General features: G+C 43.6%; 1 protein-coding gene and 1 non-coding gene across 2 annotated transcripts in view; both read left to right on the forward strand.

The window, feature by feature from the left end:
* MAPRE3 (microtubule associated protein RP/EB family member 3) overlaps positions 1–24603 on the forward strand; it is a 57132-nt gene that overhangs the window by 16316 nt on the left and 16213 nt on the right. The window lies entirely within an intron of this gene.
* Positions 24033–24182, forward strand: LOC122704141. Its single transcript, XR_006343763.1, has one exon. It is a non-coding gene; the product is annotated as a small nucleolar RNA SNORA62/SNORA6 family (small nucleolar RNA).

The raw sequence follows: 24603 nt of genomic DNA on the forward strand, positions 1-24603 counted from the left end.
TTGTCTCACTCTCACTCTAATGATCTGTATATCCTAATTTTTATCCATGCATTAGCTTTTCCATGAATTAAAAAAAATTATTCTAAAAACTCTAGCCCATATTTTCAGCAAAATTTCTAAGAATAATGTACATTTAATGCCTTTAGTGTATAGTAGTCATCAAAAAAATCCTTTCTTGGATAATAAATGTAAATCAAAATAACCTTTAAAATATTTTAAAATTAAAACATTACAGAAATGCATAAAGTAGAAAGTGGAAGTCTTCCATAACCTTGTCCGCAGAGGAGAAACTGGTGCCACAGGTTTGTTGAATATTTCAACATTTTTTTTTCCTACACACATACTAATGTATTATTTCTTTCTAAAAACATGGGATTCTACTATTTTTCATTTATTTTTAAAAATGGAAAAATATTGAAAAAATTAAATGTGGTCCTTAAAAGTGCTGTAATTCTACCACTCAAACAGTAGTGGCATCAAGGGGTGGCCAAGGTAGGCTTTAGTACTGCCCCCTTGCAGAGCTGCCCCAGGTGGACCTATCATCCAAATACAACCATATGTTGGTTCTGCAAACACAGTTTCAAGACCCTGTCTGTCTCCCTCTTCCCACCAGATTACCAGCCCTTAAGCCATTCCACTCACAAAACCTGTTGCCACTACGGCTGTTTACTATGGTGAATGTATTGCCACCTTTCTTCCAGTTTTCATCTACATTAAAATCGTGTCCACTTACAAGGTTTCCAGTAGTCATGTACAAAAACCAAAGCAAGACACACGTGGGAAGCACTTTCCATTATCCCAGCTAACATTGTATTTAGTTTTGTCCCCAGTAGCACTGTTTTCAAGACACTGAAATAACATGTCAGGGAACTTTGTTTTAAATCCGTCTCTGGAAGATTCTTTCACTATGCTAGTGGAGGAGATGAAACACAGGGCCAATGACTTGTTTAAGATCAGAATAAAACTCTGGCTGAGCTGGACCTACAGATGTCTAAACGTGTCGGGGTTACTGGTTGAATTGCCTAAATGCACTGAAACACTTGGAGGGGAGTAGAAGGGACATTCCCAGATTCTGCATTCTTCCTTCCCCAGCCTGCTTGTCAGCTGCTTAATATCGTTTAGATAGATGTGCTTCCGCCCCAAGAGGGGTTAAGATATGTGCTGTTGGAACTCTCTTCTTTCCTGTGGGAAAGGATGACGGCTCTTCCTCAGTCAGTTGGAATTCCCCGTGGACCCTCCTCCCAGCTGCAGCGTTTCACAGTATTCTAGTTCTGAGTTCTCTTCTGTACATCTCGTTTCTCCATGTTCTGACAGTGTGGATCTGAGCAGGTGAGGCCCGCGTTATAGAAGTAAGGTGCCAGAAGAAGGCTCTAAAGAGGCCCAGTCCACCACCATAGACAGAGCAATCTCCACAGAGTGGGAGAACAAGAGGGACTCTTCAGCTTAGAGAGTCCAAGTGGGAGGAAATACAGTCGGTCTGCATATTTATTTTCTATCGCTGCTGTAACACTTACCATAAAGGTGTTACTTAGAACAATGTAAATCTGTTATCTTACAGTTCTAGGGGTCTGAAGTAGATAGAGTGGGCAGAATGCTGACTCGTCAAAAGTCCTAATCCTCAGAACCTGTGAATATTACCTTACGTGACCAAAGGTGTGATTAAGAATCTTGGGGCACTTGCCTGGTGGTCCAATGGTTAAGAATCCACCTTGCAATGCAAGGGACGCCGGTTAGATCCCTGCTCTGAGAATGTCCCATATGCTGCAGGGCAGCTGAGCCCATGTGCCACAACTGAAGAGCCTGTGCTCTGAAGCCCCGCCCCCAGACCTCATGCTCTGCAACAAGAGCAGCCACCACAATGAGAAGCCCAAGTGCTGCAACTAGAGAGTAGCCCCAACTCGCAGCAACTAGAGAAGAGCCCACATGCAGCAGCAAAGACGTAGCACAGCCAAAGATTAATTAATTATTTTTAAAAAGAATCTTGGGAAGGGGTGCTTACCCTTGATTATCTGGGTGGGCCCTGGTGGAGTGATGTAGTCACAAGCCAAGGAATGCCTGGAGCCACCAGAAACTAGAAAAGGCAAAGACAGGTTCCCCCTAGGGCCTTCAGAGGGAATGCAGCCCTGCTGACATCTTGATTTTGGACTGCTGGCCTCTAGAACAGTAAGAAAATAAATTTCTCTTCTTTTAAGCTCTCCCGTGTGTGACAGTTTGCTACAGCAGCCGCAGGAAGCTAAAGTCATGGGTTAAAATTGAGGTGTTGGCAAGGCTCTGTTCCTTCTTGGAGGCTCCAGGAGAAAGATCCTGTCCTTGCCTTTCCAGCTTCTTGGGGCTGCCTGCATTCCATGGCTTGTAGCCCCGCATCACTCTGACCTTGGCTGCCATCATCACATCTTCTCTCTGACCCCTCCCTTCCGCCTTATAAAGAGCCTTGTGATAATGTTAGGGCCACCTGGATAATGCAGGCTGATCTTTCCATCACAGAATCCTTAATGATATCTGCAAAGCCCCTTTTTTCATTTAAGGTAACATATCCACAAGTTCCAGGGATTAGGACAGGTACGTTTGGCGGGGCAGTGGAGGCGGGGCGGGCGGGGGATGGCAGCGAGGGGGCATCTGCAAATCCCAAGGGGTGTGGATAGGAATGGTGGAACTGTTTACCACATCCCTGCGTGTTCAAATTAGATGCTATTCCCTGAAGTGAGAAATGCAGTATCAAAAGGAAACACTTCTTTTGCAGAGGTAAACATGGAATGTGTTACCCTCACATTTACAGATGAAAGAGATTCTTCTAGGCATATAATGGTAATACATAGATAAATAAATAGTTTTTTTAAAGATGGAGTATGAATGTAAGCTAGGCAAGGTGAAGTTCTCCCTTTAAGCTTTTGAGGTGATGATAATGTATGTGTGTGGTGGGGAGGAGGGTCTCCTACAGCATTCGCCTTTGATGCTTATCAAGCCAGCTAGCTGAATGGGTCTGTAAGGGCATTTCATGCAGCCATCAGTCATAGAACTGTTGCTATGGAGACACAGCCTCTTGGAGATGAGCCAAAGGATGAGTCACCAGAAGTATACATGGTACTGGGTCTAGAGGTAATGGGCCACATGCGTTGTGCTGACTTGGGGAGTTCAGCATACAGGGTGTATGGGAGATGCTCCCAGAAAAGAAGGAAGTGATTCAAGAGGTGTTGGTCAGAAGGGAGAGTGAGAAGCTGTAGATCCACCATCTGAAGCATATTTCCTTCTAGACGTGTCAGAAGGACACGTGACCAGAGAGAGTGACCCAGTTGCTCCTAAAGGCAGATGGAATTACTTGAGTCAGCTTGAATCCTCATCAAGACCATTGAAAGCCGAGTTCCCATTCTGCTCCTACCTGTCTCTCTGACTCTGAGAAATACTTATTTCTTCCTCAGAAGTAAATAAAACTTCTACTTGGAGAGGATAACAAATCATTAATTATTAATGTTTACTTTCATATCTACAGATGAAAGGCTGACTTCAAAGAAGTAGACTTAGGGTGAGGGAAGATAATTAATTCTCAACGTTAACATTATCTACTAAAAAATACTTGAGGCCCATTTTGAAAAAGGTTTTCATGGTTGAATATAAAGTTGGAGAATCTTAAAAGGAGATTTGACAACCAGTAAAGAGATCAGAGAAGAGTCTGTTAGGACAGCAATGTTTGTGTTCCTAACCACTCATTTCTAGGACAAAGCATTAAACAGAGGTGCCCTACATGCTGGTGAAACACGATGAGAAGTTATGGTGAGTGCCTCAGAACCTCGCCAAATAATTAAACAGGCTTAATTCTGCTTCAGCTCCTCTCTTCACAACACAAAGGTCTGAGACTCCAATTAATGAAAATTTCATTTTAAAAAGAAGCAGCTTATTGGATCCATGCTGTAGTTTAGCATGTGAAGCTCAAGATAAGGGACAAAAAGGAACCCATCACTTAGGGCCACCTCTCTATAGACCACTCTACTCTCCCCTCCGAAGCAGGCAGACCTGCTGGGGGCCAGGCTGTGACTGCCAGTGCCGTTGTTCCCGGTATGTCTGTTGGTCCATTGGGCTGAGCAGCACATAAAGAAACACCGCCCACTAAGCTCTGGAGGCTCTGAGCAGCCTCCACTTGGTTGCCATGAGGAGAGAAATGGTTGTCTCTGCTGTGAGCTGGGTGCTATGCAGGATGCTTTCCACACCCTGCCTCGATTAATGAGAAAAGTGATCCAAAATCCATAATTCAGGGGAAAGGACAATAATATTGTGAGCAGAACGAAAGGCAGGTTTGAATTCTGTTCTCAGCTTCAGTGTTGACTCACCATGGTAGGAAAGTGAGGTTCCCAATGCCTCTGTTTATCCTTCTATAAAATTAGGTTATTACCTGTTCCCATTGCCCAACCATGAGGTCAACATTGGGAATACTTTGAACTTCTCAGATGAAAGATGATATAAAACTACACAGCGAAAAGTTGGTGAAGGAGAAGATGTGAGAAGACTGAGACTGAAATGGCCAAGTGAGAGCAAAGTGTAAGGATGCCAGGATTTTCCCACTAGGCAACCATGGAGCCTTTCTGGGCCTTCATCTGCCTTGCTTATCTTGTGAAGGATGGTGTGAATACACACTGTTGTAGAAGGGAAGGCAGACTAGCATCCTGGCAAGGGCAAAGACTAAGGGGTCACGAACCTATTGAGTCTCAATGTAGGAGACAGCATAGCTACAATTTTAAGAAATTCTCAAGATGATTATGATGCCAACCAAAGTACAGAGAATACCATGTCCTCACCAGACTGCTGAGGGTCCTCAAAGATGCTGCGTATTCCCATACCTCTCAGGCATGCACAGGCTGTCCCCACCTGCTTCCCGCATCACAAGAATCGTCTCTTGGCTTTTCTTAACACGAAATGAAATCCAGCTTGCCTTTCAAGGCCAGATCACCATTTGCCCAAAACTTTTCGTAGCCTTTTGAGAGAAATGAATGATTTTTAGGTACAAAAGACTATGTAACCATGAGAGAATGAGGTGAATCTCGGTGCACTGCATGGGAAAGTAACCATGATATGTTTAAAGGGAAAAGAAGTCCCAGAATATTTATACTTTCTTTAAACAGTGGAACAAATATGCGTATTCCTAGCTTCAGTATCTATATTAAAAGATCTGAAGAATACACATACCTGATACCAGGCAATTTTACCTTTTTATTTTATACCCATGTATATTATTTGAATTTCAATAGCACTTTTTTTACTTTTTCAAATTCGGTAATGATTAAAGTGATTGCCAAGAGAGTAATTGCTCAAAGGATCACCGGGGAAGAATGGGTTGATGTTATAGCCCTGTGCATGTCATCATTCTGCGGGGTCTCTCCCGATGTGAGCTCCTTGGTGGCAGGGGCCTCATCCTGTTCATCTGCCTGTCGGCAGTGACCCGCACTGGCCCTGACACGTGGTGGGTGCACAGGGTGTACTCACTGAATTTAAAAGATCAAAAACAGAGTCTGGGAAGGCGTGGTTGATCAGCCCCAGGACCACACAAGTGAGACGTGATGTCCTGTCTTTCACCACCACCTCCAACCCACACATCCTTCCTTTGTGCCAGCTTCCTATAAGAAACTGGTTGTGTATAGTTGTTTAATCTCATGATTTGTGGAAATCAGAAGCTGTTATTTGTTATATAATTAAGGGAGAAGGATAAATGAGACATGTCCATATTTATATCTAAAAGCTACAGCAATACATTTTGTCCGGAAAGTGATTTTAAAGTCCTATTTTATGGAAAGCAGGACACTCATTCTCACTGAGTAATGTTCTCAGTTTTTTTTTTTTTTTAATACTAACCTATTCTAAAAGTTATGGATGGGTTGTTTGAGGGGAAGAGAAAACAGGTCACTCAAAAGACAATGGCACTTATTTTGAGCCATGCTTTAGAATTAAAAATACAAATGTGAGCCACTGCCCTTGCCCCCAAATTCACGTTGTAGTTTTAACACACTCTGCTATGATCACTTGGTGCACATGGGTGTGATTCCCTGCCCAGTAACATGGCTGGTTGAGGATCAGCTGCTGAGCCCTCTGCCCCCTTCTCAGCCTTACCAACACTGATGCTTGCTAGGTTTAGGAAATAAAGCAGTTCCAGTCTTTTATCCTACTAGTGTAGGCCCAACTTGGTCTTGGCCACTGGTTGGGTCTGAGAGTTCATGCTTAGCAGGAAAGCCAGAACTATAATGGACATCTTAAGAACCATGTTCTCCTAAGTAGAGGGTGAGCTTCTCCCACAAGACAGAGACTTATTGAGAACACTGACTTTAAGGAATGCTTCCAGGATACCCCAGAATTTGGCTTGAGTCTTAATCTTCACAGGTAGGAGCTGTCCAACATTTCAGCAGACTTTTGCATCTGCTCACTTTGTTTTTGGTGTGTTTTTTTTTGTTTTTTTTGTTGGGTTTTTTTTTTTTTTTTTTTTTTTTTTTTTTTTTTTTGCTGTACCTCACAACTCGTGGGATCTTAGTTCCTTGGCTAGGGATTGAACCCAGGCCCTCAGCAGTGAAAGCTCAGCGTCCTAACCACTGGACCACCAGGAAATTCCCTGCATCTGCCCACTTTGAAAGAAATGTAGTGACAATCTGTTTTGACTGTTTTGTTTTGTGCCCTGTTCTAAGGGAATTGACACAGTTTGGGATCTAGCCTCTCAGGTCCTTAGATGTGATACTTTAAAGATCAGCTCTCCCTTGCTGTATAACAAAGGCAGCCCAGCCCAGTGCTCTGTGATGACCTAGAGAGGTGGGATGGGGGAGGGGTGGGAGGAAGGCTCAAGAGGGAAGATACACTTATGGCTGATTCGCATTGTTGTGTGGGAGAAACCCAACACAACATTGTAAAGCAATTGTCCTCCGATTATTAAAACAAATAAATAAAGATCAGCTCTTCTTAAGGTCACTGAGTCCCAAGAAAAGTGATTTATATTTACTTGCTCAGGCATATTTGTACCAGAAAGTAAATTCAATATAGCAAGGGATACACTTCTACCCTATGTCATGATACCTTGAAAATCAGAAAAATAATCTGAGCTTGCTTTGTGAATGTGAAATCAGAGCAAGTACAGTTGCACAATGTTAAGAAAAGATGTATCATTCACACTATGGTCAAGCTTGATTAACTCTCCCCTCTCTGCCAGAAGAGACACTGTCCTAGTGACCAGAATGCCAATGCCAACTAAACAGAGTTCCACTCCTTGGATAATGTTGAAATTGCAGTAACATAGTTTTATTTTCCAGTCATCTTTTTTTCAGATTCCACAATAACCAGCCCTCTGTTTATAATTACCTTTTCAACCAGATTCTACATGATGACGTGTGGCAGTTTTTCTAAGTTTGTAACTTCTTTTGCATTGTTAAAAGTGCTACCTTGTGACCTCTAAGGAAATGTATTAGTCTTATTTACTTATTTCCAAACCACACTATTCCTCATGCTAGGTAATCCTATCTGTAACGTGCAGATATGTGTTAGCAGGGATCAATAGATATTAGGGCCAAAGATATTAGGGCCAATAGATATTAGATCAATAGGGCCAAAGAGTACATATTTTACACTTTATAGGGTGTACAGTTGAGTGAGTGTGGTTGTCTTCCAATAAAGCTTTGTTTGAAAAAAAAAAAAGGAGCTCTAGCTCTTAAGTGCTGACCCCTGTTTATTAGTCATAATCACAGAGGGGGCTCTTTCCTGTCCTTTCTTGACTTTACTTCAGTCCTCTTTTATCATAAGTATTAGCTTAAGTCTTCAAAAGAGATTTTTACTCTCCACTTAGAGGACCAGGAGTCCCTAGAAAAATGACTTCTTCCAAGATGGAGGCATGAGAAGTGCAAGTTGAGCCTTGAGCATTTTTTACCACCAGGAACTAAGGAACTTCTCCAAGAATGATGGGGCTATGTCATAGAAGACAGAGAAGCCAGCTGAAGGGGGCTCCCAGTGGCCAATACTGGCACAGTTTGAGCATTAGAATAAATGATAGTAATGTATCATAGCCCATTGAATAAAATAATCTATGAGTTTGTAGTGATCTAAAGAGATAAATGAAAAATAAATGGAGGAGGAATGATGGGGTGAATGATGGTGTTAGGAGGAAAACATGGTTCTCACACAGGTTGAGGGGCAAATAAGAATCACTTGGGGAACTTTTCCACGTACCAAGCCTATTTCTAGAGAGGGGTGTAGTGTGTGTTGGAAAAGTTCTCTCTGTGAGACACTGCTGAGCCTTCCCTGTTTGGAGACCACTGATGTGTGGGCTATACAGGACAATGGGAAGACAGCAGATGGAAGGGTTGTGTCTTGAGTGTGCTTGGCCCACGCATGCCTGCCCATCATGTCTAGTCCTTCAGTCATCCTTATCAGAGTGTTTGGTCTTCTTGGCAACTGGTGGGTTCAAAAGTGGAGCTCCTGCCTCTGGGGTCCTTGGGCAACCATAAGAAATAGAGACTGAAGTTCCGCTAACTAGCAGAGACCACTTCCTATAATGTTTCCATTTTAAGCTCTTCACCTGAGGAACAGAAAATATTACTACCTGAAAGAGGGGCTTCCGTGGTGGTTCATTGGTAAAGAATCCACCTGTCAATGCAGGAGACTCAGGTTTGATCACTGGTCTGGGAAAATACCACATGCCGCAGAGCAGTGAACCCCTGTACCACAACTATTGAGCCTGTACTCTAGAGCCCAGCAGCCACAACTACTGAAGCCTGCACACCCTAGAGTCCCTGCTCCACAACTAGAGAAGCCACAGCAATGAGAAGCCCGGGCACTGCAAGTAGAGAGTAGCCCCTGCTCCCTGCAACTGGAGAAAAGCCCACACAGCAACAAAGACCCAGCATGGCCAAAATGAATAATTATTTTTTTTAAAAAATAACCTGGAAAAAAAGTAGTGAAGAATTAGTTCTTACTTTCCAGTGAATTTTAAGGAAAAAAGTTCAAGCCCTTTAGCAGATAAAGTTGTAAAGTGAGCATTTAAAACATTTTTATTCTTTTTTGAACAAGTATAGATATGTGGGGCCCAAGATGTATATCACATGATATGTGATCCCTGACTTCACGGCACATATCTATTTGGAAAGATATTGTGGATAAGCTAAATGATAATATAAAGGATAGATTGATACCTTAAATGCTGTGTGGCAGGCCACATATATACTTAATCACCAAGGGAACTATGTAAACTCATAAAATTCCTTCATATTGAGGGGTAAAGGGTTTGCCAAAGGCTGGAGTTGTTAGAGAAGACAGAGTAATGCAGTCAGCATCTATTGGAAAGGATCATAACAGGTCACCTGAAAGTAAAACTCACCTAGTCCAGCCTTCAGTCTGGTTCTTGGCCCCCTGGGACATCCCCAGAGGGTATTAGCCAGCTTCAGAACTTGCTGTGATGGAAATTTACCCCTTCCTGGAAAAACTATGCTGCCTTTAGCGCCACTGGAAATTTTTTTTTCAGTTGGTCAAAATCTATCTTTTTGTACCTCCAACAGTTTGGTCAGAATTACATCCCTTGTGCCCACAGAGAAGTCTAATTCTTACTCTTCCCCTGGTAGCTCTTTAGGTCATTACAGAAGGTTCTTGGGTCAGTCTGTGTTTTTCTTCCATCTCTAAACTAAACCCCTAGTTTCTCCATCAAATCTTCATGTGACCTGGATTTGAGTATATTCACTGCATCCACTATGATGGTCATTCTCCTTCAAACCTACCCCTGCTCATGAATGTTACTCTAAATGTTTGCTTCCTGAAACTGAATTCAGTATTCCAGGTGTGGTCTGATAAGCCCAGAGGGGAGCAATATTATCACTTTTTTCATCCTAGAAGAAGGGCTTTATAATCAGGTATCTGGCTTCAAACCAGTTCTGTTCTTACCAGCTCTGTTACCTTGGGCAAGTTACTTAAGCTCTCCGAGCCTCAATGTAGTTCTGCTAACATCTGAGAACAGGTACTGGGCGCCACACGAGACAATAGGGATACAGAGACTTAATCCCAGCCCTCGAAAAAGTCATGGTGAAGTGGAAGGAAAAGATAAGTACTGTCTGTGTTAGAATGCAGCCAAAGATGGAGAAGCTCTATATAGTCAGCAAAAACAAGACCAGGAGCTGACTGTGGCTCAGATCATGAACTCCTTATTGCCAAATTCAGACTTAAACTGAAGAAAGTAGGGAAAACCACTAGATCATTCAGGTATGACCTAAATCAAATCCCTTATGACTATACAGTGGAAGTGAGAAATAGATTTAAGGGACTAGATCTGATAGACAGAGAGCCTGATGAACTATGGACAGAGGTTCGTGACATTGTATAGGAGACAGGGATCAAGACCATCCCCATGGAAAAGAAATGCAAAAAGGCAAAATGGTTGTCTGAGGAGGGCTTACAAATAGTTGTGAAAAGAAGAGAAGCAAAAAGCAAAGGAGAAAAAGAAAGATATTCCCATTTGAATGCAGAGTTCCAAAGAATAGCCAGGAGAGATAAGAAAGCCTTCCTCAGCGATCAATGCAAAGAAATAGAGGAAAACAACAGAATGGGAAAGACTAGAGATCTCTTCAAGAAAATTAGAGATACCAAGGGAATATTTCAGGCAAAGATGGGTTCGATAAAGGACAGAAATGGTATGGACCTAACAGAAGCAGAAGATATTAAGAAGAGGTGGCAAGAATACCCAGAAGAACTGTACAAAAAAGATCTTCATGAGCCAGATAATCACAATGGTGTGATCACTCACCTAGAGCCAGACATCCTGGAATGTGAAGTCAAGTGGGCCTTAGAAAGCATCACTACGAACAAAGCTAGTGGATGTGATGGAATTCCAGTTGAGCTGTTTCAGATCCTGAAAGATGATGCTGTGAAAGTGCTGCACTCAATATGCCAGCAAATTTGGAAAACTCAGCAGTGACCACAGGACTGGAAAAGGTCCGTTTTCATTCCAATCCCTAAGAAAGGCAATCCTAAAGAATGCTCAAACTACCACACAATTGCACTCATCTCACATGCTAGTAAAGTAATGCTCAAAATTCTCCAAGCCAGGCTTTGGCAATACGTGAATCGCGAACTTCCAGATGTTTAAGCTGGTTTTAGAAAAGGCAGAGGAACCAGAGATCAAATTGCCAATATCCGCTGGATCATCGAAAAAGCAAGAGAGTTCCAGAAAAACATCTATTTCTGCTTTATTGACTACGCCAAAGCCTTTGACTGTGTGGATCAAAATAAACTGTGGAAAATTCTGAAAGAGATGGGAATACCAGACCACCTGACCTGCCTCTTGAGAAACCTATATGCAGGTCAGGAAGCAACAGTTAGAACTGGACATGGAACAACAGACTGGTTCCAAATAGGAAAAGGAGTACGTCAAGGCTGTATATTGTCATCCTGCTTATTTAACTTATATGCAGAGTACATCATGAGAAACGCTGGGCTGGAAGAAGCACAAGCTGGAATCAAGATTGCTGGGAGAAATATCAATAATCTCAGATATGCAGATGACACCACCCTTATGGCAGAAAGTGAAGAGGAACTGAAAAGCGGCTTGATGAAAGTGATAGAGGAGAGTGAAAAAGTTGGCTTAAAGCTTAACATTCAGAAAACTAAGATCATGGCATCTGGTCCCATCACCTCATGGGAAATAGATGGGGAGACAGTAGAAACAGTGTCAGACTTTATTTTGGGGGGCTCCAAAATCACTGGGCATGGTGACTGCAGCCATGAAATTAAAAGACGCTTACTCCTTGGAAGGAAAGTTATGACCAACCTAGATAGCATATTAAAAAGCAGAGACATTACTTTGCCAACAAAGGTCCATCTGGTCAAGGCTACAGTTTTTCCAGTGGTCATGTACGGATGTGAGAGTTGGACTGTGAAGAAAGCTGAGTGCCGAAAAATTGATGCTTTTGAACTGTGGTGTTGGAGAAGACTCTTGAGCCCCTAGGAGATCCAACCAGTCCATCCTAAGGGAGATCGGTCGTGGGTGTTTATTGGAAGGACTGATGCTGAAGCTGAAACTCCAATACTTTGGCCACCTCATACGAAGAGCTGACTCATTGGAAAAGACCCTGATGCTGGGAGGGATTGGGGGCAGGAGGAGAAGGGGATGACAGAGGATGAGATGGCTGGATGGCATCACCGACTCGATGGGCATGAGTTTGAGTAAACTCTGGGAGTTGGTGATGGACAGGGAGGCCTGGTGTGCTGCGGTTCATGGGGTCGCAAAGAGTCGGACACGACTGAGCGACTGAACGGAACTGAACTGAACTGTGTTAGAAGTGCACCAACATGTATTAGAGAAACTCCTAGAAGGCCAACCTAACTCAGCCCAGCAGAAGAGGGTGAGAATCAGGGAACTGACACTTGAGATCAATCTGGAGGTTAGGCTGCCACTTTCCAAATGAAGATCAGTGGCAAGGAAGGGAAGGCATTTCCAACAGAAGTGTAAACGAATAGCACCGAAGTCTGACTCAGCCTGGTACAGTGCCTTAGAGCTGGAACGTGGTGTGGGAAGGGAGTGTGATGGTGGGAGGCTGGAGAGGCAGACAGGTGTCCATCATGGGGAACGTGCTGAAGGCAATGAAAGACATCAAATCAAGGGTTACTTCAATAGTAGTCTGCAAAGTAGTGGATGTGAAGCCCAGAAAATGCAGTTGCTGGTACCCTCAGCCCAGTCATACTCTCCATGTTGTGAGGAGTACGTGAGGTAAATAATATGCACAGTAGGGTCAGGGCCATGATGGGCTCAGTCAGTGGGGTCCTCTGCTGCAGCTGCTGCCCCCATTGCCTGTTGTCAGTCCCAGCATGGTGGCAACTCACACGGAGCTGCCATCAGTTCAAACCCCTTATGTGTTTGCACACTTTGTTTGCAGGTCTTTATGTCCCCTGACACATCATTTGTTTCCATTTGGTTTTTAAAGATTTAAATGCAGAACTTCACGTGTATTTTGAATGGTTTAGCCTCTTGGCCGTTATCCCATCACAGCAATCTGGGATCCTGGCTCTGTCAGCCGTGGTGGAGGAAGTGGTGGAACATGAGCCTCACTTAAAAGGAAGAAGGCACCCGGGTACAATCAGGACTAGCAGGGCTTCAGTATAAGGGAGATTGGTGGGAAGAGAACACCAGTGTGAGGCTGAGAGTCTAAGGAATGGAGAATCCAAAGGAAAGAATGAGAGGGAAGGAGTGGAGTGGAATTGTGAGCACCAGCCCAAGAAGTCTGGTTTTTATGCTATAGAATACGCGTAGGTGTGAAGGGCCCCTGGAGGTTTAGCAGGGGGTGGGAGGATTAAAGGGCTTCCCAGGTGGCGCTAGTGGTCAAGAACCTGCCTGCCAGTGCAGAATACATAAGAGATGTGGGTTCGATACCTGGGTTGGGAAGGTCCCTTGGAGGAGGGCGTGGCAACCCGCTCCAGGATTCTTGCCTAGAGACTCCCATGGACAAAGGAGCCTGCCGGGCTACAGTCCATAGGGTCGCAAAGAGTCAGTCATGACTGAAGAGGCTTAGCACACATGGCGCAGAGGGTGATTAAAGCGATGTTTTTAGAAAGTTTGTCCTGTGATGAGGGGTGAAAAAGTTTAAAGGAGACTAAAGGCAGGAATACCATCAAGTCACAAAGTCACAGTTTGGACAACAGTGATGTCAGAGAGACTGGAAAGGATGAGATGGATGAGAAAAAGTAAATGTTTGACAATTTGGCCAGGATGGGAGAGGCTGGATTGGATTCAAGTACATGTTTTTTTAACGTGGCATTTCATGGATCCTTGCAGATTTTTTTTTTTTTCTTTTTGGGCATTTTAGTGTATAACAGATTTAAACTATTAATTAGTTATAATATTTTATTGTGAAACATTTGTTTCCATGTTATCATTAATGTTCCCACTTCAGTTTTAAATACATTTATCAATACTGCAGTTTGGAAAAAAAAAAAAATTAGTTTTTCCAAGCTGCTAATCTTATCAATTCTCAGTTCTTAAAAATACTCTGTGAGACTTTAATTTTTTAGATGCAGGTAACACATTTCTACTTACTTAGTTGGAAGACTGATTTTACACTGATACAACTGTGTGAGTGTTTGTGTTTTATCCAGATAACAAAACAATCTTAAAAATGCACTTCAGTGATATCAGGCAAACATTTGCCAGGAGTGTACTGTGAGTCAGGTGTTAAAAGGTTCTTGGGGTTGAAATACATGGTTCCTGCTCAAGGAGCTCACTGCTGAGCAAGGGCAAGAAGCCTGTAAGCAAATAAGTACAGGGCAGGGTCATGTGAAATATGACAGAAGTACAGGTTCAAGGCCTTGCCGGCTCCTCCTGTCCTTGTTTTACCATGGCAGGGGGAGGGAATGGGAAGAGGAACAAGGGAAGAAGAGAAAGGAAAGAGTGAAAACAGGGAGGGAGAAGAGCCAGAAAGGACAGAGATAAGAAAAATAGCTTACACTTTGTTACACTTTATACTGCACAAAGTACTTTTAGATAAGTTGTCTCATTTGATTCTGCCAAGAAGCTTAGGGGAGAGCAAGAAATGAGATGGGGTTAGGGGATGGGAAGCAATCCCCTCAGTGAAGAGAAGTGAAAGATGCGTTGAAAGTGCTCAGAGCCCCTGTGGCCTCGTGGGCTGTCCCTGAGGATGGGATGGTGCCCTGCTGGTGGAGGTGGGCCTTAGCGAGCCTGGTTGGAACCCAATGGGGACCTTTCAAAACCAGAGAAACCAGCCTCCAGTGAATAAAAATAAATGCAAAAAATAAAAATGTAAAAAAAATAAATAAATAAAGACAGGCTTAGAGCTTTAAAGGACATCAAAAAAAAACAAACAAACAAACAAAAAAAACCCAGAGAAACCAGCAAGAAAGGGTAAGAACCACCACTCCAGGAAGCCTGAACCACCCAGACAGTAATAGAAGCTGTAAAATGGTTATTTTGGCAGCTATTGTCAAAGACTTCTTGCTGCCTGACCACAAGTTTCTTCCATTACTTCTCTACCCTGTTTTTTTTTTAATATATATATATTTATCGAGCTTTTTCCTTGCCACAGGAATTATCCATGTTTGTTGTAAAAAATTTAGAAAATCCAGATAAACCCAAAGAAGAAAATCAAAATCCCCTATAAACCCACAATCAGACAGAACCACAATTATTATTTTAGAATACACCCTCACATTATTCTTCTCTGCCTGTGGGTATACTTCTGCTCTGTAATACTTTTCCCTGATTTAATATATTGTAAACATCTTTCCATGTCTTTCAGTTGGGATTATGTTTGGGTACTGGTAACAGCAAATCCTAAATCAAACCAACAGTGGCTTAAACAAATAATAGGAATATGTTCCTCATATGACAAGAGTCTGAAAGTAGGAGGTCCAGGCTGGTAGAACAATTCAAAGATGTCATCAAGGACAGCCCAGCTCAGTAGCCTGTTGGCTGTTACCTAATGTCTCAGGGTGGCTCTTAGTTGTAGGAGAGGCTGGGAAACAAGTATTTCATTTTTCTGGCCTCTCTAGTCATAGAAAGGCGAGGGGAAAGGGTGTCGGGAGTGAATGCTAAGTCAGCCAGCCAGCGAGTGATGCCAAAGAGTCACTACATATTCTTTTACAGCATCATTGTCCTAAGCAGCTGCATGGTGTAGATGTACCATGATTTGTTTAACAATTCATTGTTATTGATCATTTCACTTGTTTCCAGTTTTTCTTTATTATAAAAGCTTTATGTGCTGTGCTTAATCACTCTGTCATGTCCAACTGTCTTTGCAGCCCCGTGGACCATGGCCCTCCAGGCTTCTCTGTCCATGGGGATTCTCTAGGCAAGAATACTGGAGTGGGTTGCCATGCCTTCCTCCAGGGGATCTTCCCAACCCAGGGATCGAACCCAGGTCTCCCACATTCAGGCGGATTCTTTACTGTCTGAGCCACCAGAGAAGACTGTAAAAGCTTTATGTATACCCATAATTATTGCTTTTGTGTCAAATTCCTTAATTCTGTAAGTAGAATTAAGGTGGAAAAGTATACAAAAAATGTGAAGGCTTTTAATACCATTTTTTGGCCAAATTGCCCTTCAAAGAGATTGTACTGAATTCTACTCTCACCACCCGTGTTTAATGGAATACAGTCCCCTGCACTCGCAACAGCAGGTTTTTGTTTGTCACTGAGCTGTTATCCTAGGACCATCACGTGGATTTAACTTTGTACTAGCCCTGACCAGACTGAAGTGCCCACAGCCTCTGGGGTCCCAGAGAAGGGACGCTGAGAACCTCAGCCAGCCCCTGCCTGGAGGTGCGGGTCTGCAGGGCTTCCTGTGCCTCCAGGTGGCAGATGCAGGTCCCTATCCAGACAAACCCTGCAGAGGACTTGTGATGTTGGGCACGTGCCTCATTCATCTACCTTTATTTTGAAAGTCCTTTCTGCCACTGTGGAGTCATCATCTGTCCCATCTTAGTTCTAAGTCAAGGCCATCCTGGCTTGCATGGGACTGAGGTGCTTCTAGGGGTCTGGCCTCTTTTGAAACAGCCCTCCCCACACCCCCACATCATGAGGTACCTCAAGTGAGGTGGCCTTCTTGACCTATCTCATCATCTGTAACAAAGAGAAGGCTAAGAAGACCGAATTGGTAGATTCTACCTGTTGGTGATGGAGGGGGGATTTTATTTTATTTTTTTTGGAGGGGGGATTTTAATCATATGAAGTTGCTTTGGAGACATGCTGCAGCTTCCTGGGGAGGCAGCCAGAAAAGTGACTTATCCCTGCACATCCCTTTGAGATAGTTATTAACTAGTCAACAGTTAACCACTGTGTACAGCCCTCCTCCTCAAATGAGAAGTCATCTAGGGCTGAAAGAAGGATTCCTCTGGCCAGGTCATCTCTGTGCACACAGTAGGTGCTTCAGTATTCATACATGAAAGCAGAGATTCGTGTGTGAACAAATAAATGACTGATGAACCCAAGTGAGTCTGTGCTCAGTGAGACCAGGCCCCACCACCACACTACCACCATCCAGACTAAAAGAAAGAAAACTCCAGAATCGTGATTCCAGGAAGGAAATGATAAGGATTCTATTTAGATGGTCCCATCACGACCTTACCTTGACCTCCCAAGAGGTAGCACGCAGAGTGTGAGAAGCACCATCCTAAGGACACTGAGTTCTCTGAGTCCCTCTGAGGGCAAGCTACCTTCAGTTATTACCACCATGAGGGCAAAGAAAGGAAGAGAATGTTGATGTGCACGTGAGGTCTAAAAAAGACCTTTGGCATTACAAGAATAGAAAGCAACCCTGCCTCCCCCTTGAGTGGCCAAAGTTTTGGTTCTTAAATCAAGATCCAGTTTTTCTCCTTCTTGAATTATCCAGCAGTCTCTTTTTCCTAGAGCAGAAACCAATAGACCAAAATGACCTCGTTGAGAACAAGACATGTAAAAGTAGAGCAGCAAAATTCGAAGAAATACTACAGTGAATCAAAGTATGTTGGAGAGAACATAATAGGATTTCACTAGGGATAAGCCTGCCTACTGAGACACGTGTATTTTCAGTGAGCTACAAACACTGTACAGCATGAAGGATCGTCAGATTTAAAGGGCACCCTGAAACCAAGTGGACAAAAGCCCCCACTAGCTTAGCCACTAGGGCCAATTCCCTTAAGAGAGCTGAGTAGGCAGGCCTTGCCACAATCAAGGGAGTCTGTGGTAGACTTGATGTCTGATGAGTCCCGTGAAAGTGACTCATAACACCAACAGTTTGTCCAGATCTCACAAACACAGACAGAAATGTTTATGATAATTAGGTGAGCCCAGAGTAGGAGGCTGCTGAAGGGCTAATTTAACTGACAAAAGGCCTCTTCATATTGAGATTCCCAAGGAAGGGACTCGCATACCAAGGACGTGGTTAAGTTGTAAGTGTGATAATTTCAGAAAAGTTGGAACATTCTAAATGGCCTATAATCAGAAGTAAAGAATTTACCTTCCTGGGATAAATCATGCCTGCATAATGAACTCTACTTTGACAAAATTGTAACTTCTCTTTAAAAAACTTACACACTTTGAGACTTCCCTGGCAGTCCAGTGGTTAAGATTATGCTTCCACTGAAGGGGGCATGGGTTCAATCCCTGGTCAGAGAACTAAGATCCCGCATGTCGCAAGGGGTGGCCACACACACACATACACACAAAACACCTTATGCCCTTTCTGAAAGAAAACAATAGCTAGTTAGAATCAGTCTTAGAGCTTTTCTCATCATTAGGATACAATAAAAGGTCAACCACATAAAGAATCACAGGGAAATTTAAGATCCTTGAGGTTGTGTTTGGGGACCTGTGAAAAGTAGGAATAGCTTCAGTAAATCTTTTAGGTATAACAGTCTAGGTAAATTGTTGATTTTGCCCCAAAGAGGCAAACAAATATTGACTGTTTTGACCTAAAGGAACACTAAAGAAAGCAGAACATGAATCTGTGACTGTAAAATATGCAACCTCAGGAGGCACTAGAGATAAAAGAAAGAGTATTTGGTTCTGGTCAGGAAATGACTATCCTATTTGTGATCCCAAGGTCGTGAGTAAATCTGTATCCCCACACATTGGGTATTATGAAGACTTACCTGTTCAAGATATGATGAGTCCTTTTTCTGTTATGCTTTTGACTATTTTAGTCTTTCCTTGGCTTCTGATTTAAGAAGATTTTGTGCAAGTTGGGTAGAAATTTAGACAGGTCTTTCTGAACCTTAATGGATTCAGCTCCAGTGATCCTGCAATCAGTTGGACGTTTGAAGCTGTGTTCCCCTTTTGTTTTAAAGCTCCTCTCAATTTTGTTCAAATTAAAGGCTGCCTGAACTGCCACTGTGATCCCCAAGTATCCTTGCTGAAATCATGCATCTAGAAAGATGAGTTCACAGACTTGGGTTATGGTATAAATGCATGTAAAAAGTAGGAGCCTGGCCTTGAGGGGCACAAACTTAGGTTTAAACTGAGACAAACCCGTAATTTTTGGAGTAGTTAGTCCAAAGAGTTGCTTGTATACTTGTGTCTTCTTAGCTCCTCCCCAACCTATTACCTAGGTCTCCCACCTACAAAACCCAGTCAGATTTGTAGTTTCAGAGGACAGAAAAGTTTGGAGCGATCTCTGCCAAAGCAGAAACCTGTTTGCAGGTCAGGAAGCAACAGTTAGAACTGGACATGGAATAACAGACTGGTTCCAAATAGGAAAAGGAGTAGGTCAAGGCTGTATATTGTCACCCTGCTTGTTTAACTTATATGCAGAGTACGTCATGAGAAATGCTGGGCTGGATGAAGCACAAGCTGGAATCAGGATTGCCTGGAGAAATATCAATAACCTCAGATATGCAGATGACACCACCCTTATGGGAGAAAGTGAAGAAGAACTAAAGAGCCTCTTGATAGAAATGAAAGAGGAGAGTGAAAAAGTTGGCTTAAAGCTCAACATTCAGAAAACAAAGATAATGGCATCCGGTCCCATCTCTTTGTCAGGCGAGTGTATACTCCTCGGTTTTTGCCTCATCACAACAAAGATTTGGAGTGATGAACATTAAAGCCCTTGGCATGTCACAGCTCTCGGGTTTTGGACAGACCGTGTTATAGCTCTTAGACAAATCAGTGTTACAGCTCTGTGTTACAGCTCTATTTTATTTAGATAATAACAGGTAAATCCATCCTCGAAGCATGAGGGCATTCTGACCCAAAGATGCGAAGAGAAGAGTGCCTGAGCGTGGGAGAGAGAGAGCTTTGGCTCCTCTTTTTGTATGTTTTTCTCTCCCTGGGCCTGTCCTATGTAAATTGGGCCAGCCAGGAGTGTTGTTTGTTCTACCTGAGGTCCTCACTCCGGTCCTTGGACCTTCCTTTGTTCTATTTTTGTGAGCTTTTCCCTTCCAGGTCTTTTAGCCAGCGCCATTTTAGACTCCTTTTCCCTATTCTAACTACCTAACAACTTCATGACAAATAGATGTGGAAACAGTGGCTGACTTTATTTTTCTGGGCTCCAAAACCACTGCAGATGGTAATTGCAGCCATGAAATTAAAAGACACTTACTTCTTGGAAGGAAAGCTATGACCAACCTAGACAGCATATTAAAAAGCAGAGACATTACTTTGCCGACAAAGGTCTGTCTAGTCAAGGCTATGGTTTTTCCAGTAGTCATGTATGGATGTGAGAGTTGGACTGTAAAGAAAGCTGAGTGCCGAAGAATGGATGCTTTTGAACTGTGTGTGGTGTTGGAGAAGGCTCTTAAGAGTCCATTGGACTGCAAGGAGATCCAACCAGTCCATCCTAAGGGAGATAGGTCCTGGGTGTTCATTGGAAGGACTGATGTTGAAACTGAAACTCCAATACTTTGGCCACCTGATGCAAAGAACTGACTCATTGGAAAAGACCCTGATGCTAGGAGAGATTGAGGGCAGGAGGAGAAGGGGACGACAGAAGATGAAATGGTTGGATGGCATCACCGACTCAATGGACATGGGTTTGGGTAGACTCCAACAGTTGGTGATGGACAGGGAGGCCTGGCATGCTGCAGTTCATGGGGTCACAAAGAGTTGGACATGACTGAGTGACTGAACTGAACTGCCAAAGCTAGACTGTCATGAACAAAGCAAGAGAAGGCTGAGGAAGGTTCTCATAGGTTTTTTTATAATCATCCAAAACTGGAAACAACCCAGATGTCCTTCAGTGGGTGAATGGATAAACCGTGGTATATCTGCACTTGCACCATTATTTAGCAATGTACTTGGACCATACTTTGCGATCCCATGGACTATACAGTCCATGGAATTCTCCAGGCCAGAATACTGGAGTGGGTAAGTGGTACCAGAAGTACTCCAGAAGTACTCCCTTCTCCAGGGGTTCTTCCCAACCCAGGGACCAAACCTAGGTCTCCCGCATTACAGACAGATTCTTTACCAGCTGAGCCACCAGGGAAGCCCAAGAATACTGGAGTGGGTAGCCTGTCCCTTCTCCAGCGGATCTTCCCGACCCAGAAACCAAACCAAGGTCTCTTGCATTGCAGGTGGATTCTTTACCAGATGAGATACCAGGGAAGCCCCCATTTCTATAAATTCTTAAAATTATGGAATTATAGAAAATTCCAGAAAATTTATAGAAAGCACATCTCTGGTTGCCAGGGATCAAAGTAGGAGGAGATAGCATGAGGGAGTTTCTTCGAGGTTATGGAACAGTCTGTGTCCTCGGGACATGAATCTATACATGTGATAACATATCTTAGACTGTACAACAACAGCAGCAAAGTAAGAGGGTGTGCAAAAACTCATGAAATCCAAATAAGGTCTGTAACTCAGTAAATAATGTACCAACGTCAGTTTCCTGGCCTTAACAATTGTTATGTAAGATGTTATTGGGGAAGCTGGACGAGGATACATGGGAATTCTTTGTCCTATTTTGCAGCTGTGAGTCTAAAATCATTTCAAAATAAAGAGTTGACAAAAATTTGGAGGGACACTTGATTTCTACAAGGAGCACTTGGAAATCTCTTCAGTTTTTGCCAGAAAAGATAATATAAGCTAACACCCCAAGAGTTATACATTTAATGCAGTTTCTAAGCACTATAATTTCATTTGCTGTATTTTTTATTGGAAATGATGCTTAACTATTTTAACTATAGTAGTGTTAGGGATATTTTTGCATTGTTACAAATATCTTGTATACGTGGGGGGAAAAAATCCCTTGATGAGCTTTTCCCAGGATGGAATAACTCCCAGTTCTCTTGTGGAGCTCTTGCTTGTAGCTTCTACCACTAACCACATCCTCTTCTGCCTCCAGCACGCGTTTTGGGGTAAACTATTCAAAATCTGCTCCGTCTTCCCAGTCTGTTCCTCTGTCGTATTGACTCTTGTTTGCTTGATAAGCTGCTTCTTCAAGACCCCACTCAAACTATGCTTTTTCTAGAAGCCTTCCCTGACCCAGACAACAGAGTTACTCCAGCAGCATCCTTCCTGCATCTGGGGTTGTAGTGTAATGTGTCGCCCTTTGGTTATTTCGTCCTCTTATCTAGCTCCCAGACTAATCTATGAAATCCTCAAGGACACAGAGTAGGTCCCCTTCCTTCCTATAGGCCTCATGCCAGGCTCAGCGCCTGGAACACACACTCCACAAATGGTGATCAGAGAGTAAGTGAATCGGAGGCTCTGAAAATTCCTTAGTAACCCTGCTTTAATAGAGTCATTTTCAAAACTAAAGCCCAAAAGGGGGTTTGGTTAACCACAGTTAAACAGAACAGTATATTCATATTTAAAACATTCTCCACATGTTCAACTTAGTCAAGACATTATTATGTTGAATTTCTTGTTCATTCCCTCATTTCTTTCATGATACCGTGTTGTAAAACTTTAGGAAGACCATGACATTGCTTTCATGAGCCTCCTTAGACAGATATGACCTAGAATTTAAGGATAGGATGTGAATTTTCCAGATTTTCCTGAGAGAAGCAAGGTATTCACCTCACGAGCTGTCACGTTCTATCAAGTCCACCTGCCGTGCCACAGCAGACCCCCCGGCCTTGGTGACAAACACCTTATTTCTCTCCTCCGCATCCTCTCAGGCAAATAATCTGGGGCTTCATAATTGTCTTCAGGTCAAGATTCAGTCCTCACACTCCAGCACAAGGACTCAGAGTTTCATCATTTCTCCCTGCACAATCTAATGACCACTTCTCCATCCAAGGCCTGGTAACTTCATTAAACAGGGCAGGTAACCTCCTCATCGAAACTGGTCACTCCCTTGGCACCAGGGACACCACCTGCCTCTCCCATTTCCTCACTTGATCACATCCTGTAACATTCCTCTAAGACTTGATCATTGGTCTCATGCTCATTTTTCAAAGGAAAGTAATCGTAAACATGTTTCCCGTGTCCCAAATTTTCCATTTTCTCTTTGCTTCTCTCTAACATCCTACCATCTTTAAAGTCTTAAATTTGGTGCCACTTTCCCCCAGAAGCCATTTAACTACTAAGGCCCCTCTCATCCTCTACACTCTCCTGGAGCACTTAAAAGCCAAATGCACTCGCACAAGTTAGTGCTTCATATTTTCTGGTTTGTGGAATCCTGTGCTGTTTTATGAGTTACTCTTATTTCTTCAACCAAACAAAGGCTCCTTGAGGAGAAGACCCATGACTTAAAATCATCCTGTGTCCTCATGGTGCCTCGTGGAGGGATTAGCACATTACAGAAATGGTCGATAAACCCTTGCTGAGTGAGCAATGCTGCAGTAGCTTGGAGAAAGGAATATAAAGTAGAAAACCTTTGACATCTCCTTTCCTTTCTCCTAATGCTCAGGAGCCGAGATCGGGGCAAGTCACCCTGCAGTGTGCTGTGCTGTGCTTAGTCACTCAGTCGTGTCCGACTCTTTGCGACTCCGTGGACTGTAGCCCACCAGGCTCCTCTGTCCATGGGATTCTCCAGGCAAGAATACTGGAGTGGGTTGCCATGCCCTCCTCCAGGGGATCTTCCCAACCCAGGGATCGAACCCAGGTCTCCCGCATTGCAGGCGGATTCTTTACCGACCAGAGCAGCCCCATCCTGCACTAGCACTGTGCAAAATCGCGTCAGTCTTCCTGCCTCAGTGCCATGGTGTGGGAGGAGCACAGGATTTGGGTGCAGATGGCCTGGGTTCATGGTCTGGCCTCGCCAGTGGTTAATCTTAAATCTGAGTGAGTCACTTGAACCCAGAGTCTTCATCTCCTCATATTTAAAATTGAGATAATAACTAAGGTTTGGGGGAGACAAATGCTATATAATTCACAAGAGTGGCATTTGTGGTGGGAACATCAAGCACCATAGTAGATCAGGAGAGAAGCTATTTGAAGGCATATAGGCCTGAAGGTACCCCTCACTGCACATCCTCATTGAGGGGGAATGGCTGTTGCCTGCAGTGGGGGCAGGTAGAGTCTTGAGGGTGTGAACAATGAGGGTCTGCACTAAAGGAAGAGACTCAGATGTCGAACGTTGCCAGGTTTGTTCTGGACATCGTCAGGTAGACCTGCTGGCGGAAAGGTCAGAGTATGAAATAAGCAGCCTGTCCAAAAGGCGAGGAGATGCACATTGTTAGAGCTTGGAGCTGAGGCCACTGGCTGATGAACTCACAAGTGGAGGTGGTGTGCTACGTGAGGGGCAAGTTTTTCTCTAACACCACAAGGGTTGCTGGCCCAATGAGTGGAATTTGATAATAATACTTGCTACAAAAGTATTTTTGTTTTTAATAAAAGGCCAGGAAATAAAACTGGTGGATTGGCTGTGGTGGGGGAAGGGGAGAGGGGCTCTGAGAGCAGAGAAAGGCCTGGGCCTGGGCTGGAGGGAGAGTAGACTGAATGATTCATAGAATCCAGTTTCAGAGGAGGGGAGAACATGCCGCTTGGCCAGATGACAACTATCAGCCATACGGTCTGAAGAAACATCCTGTGAAAAGATTAAGTGACATGATTTGAATGTGACCCCAAAGACCAGAGCTGCTTTTGAAGCATGAAGGATCAGGAAGGACACAGCAAGCCTACTAGGGCTACAGACACGAATGTTCTCTATCCCACACGTCCCAGCTGCTGCTGCAGCCCCCTCCCTCTCTACGTTCAGGCCGCAGGTGGGCTAGCGTACCCCTCCCCTGGGGTGTG

The sequence above is a fragment of the Cervus elaphus genome, chromosome 11 (genome assembly GCF_910594005.1).
Source record: "Cervus elaphus chromosome 11, mCerEla1.1, whole genome shotgun sequence".
Classification (NCBI taxonomy): domain Eukaryota; kingdom Metazoa; phylum Chordata; class Mammalia; order Artiodactyla; family Cervidae; genus Cervus; species Cervus elaphus.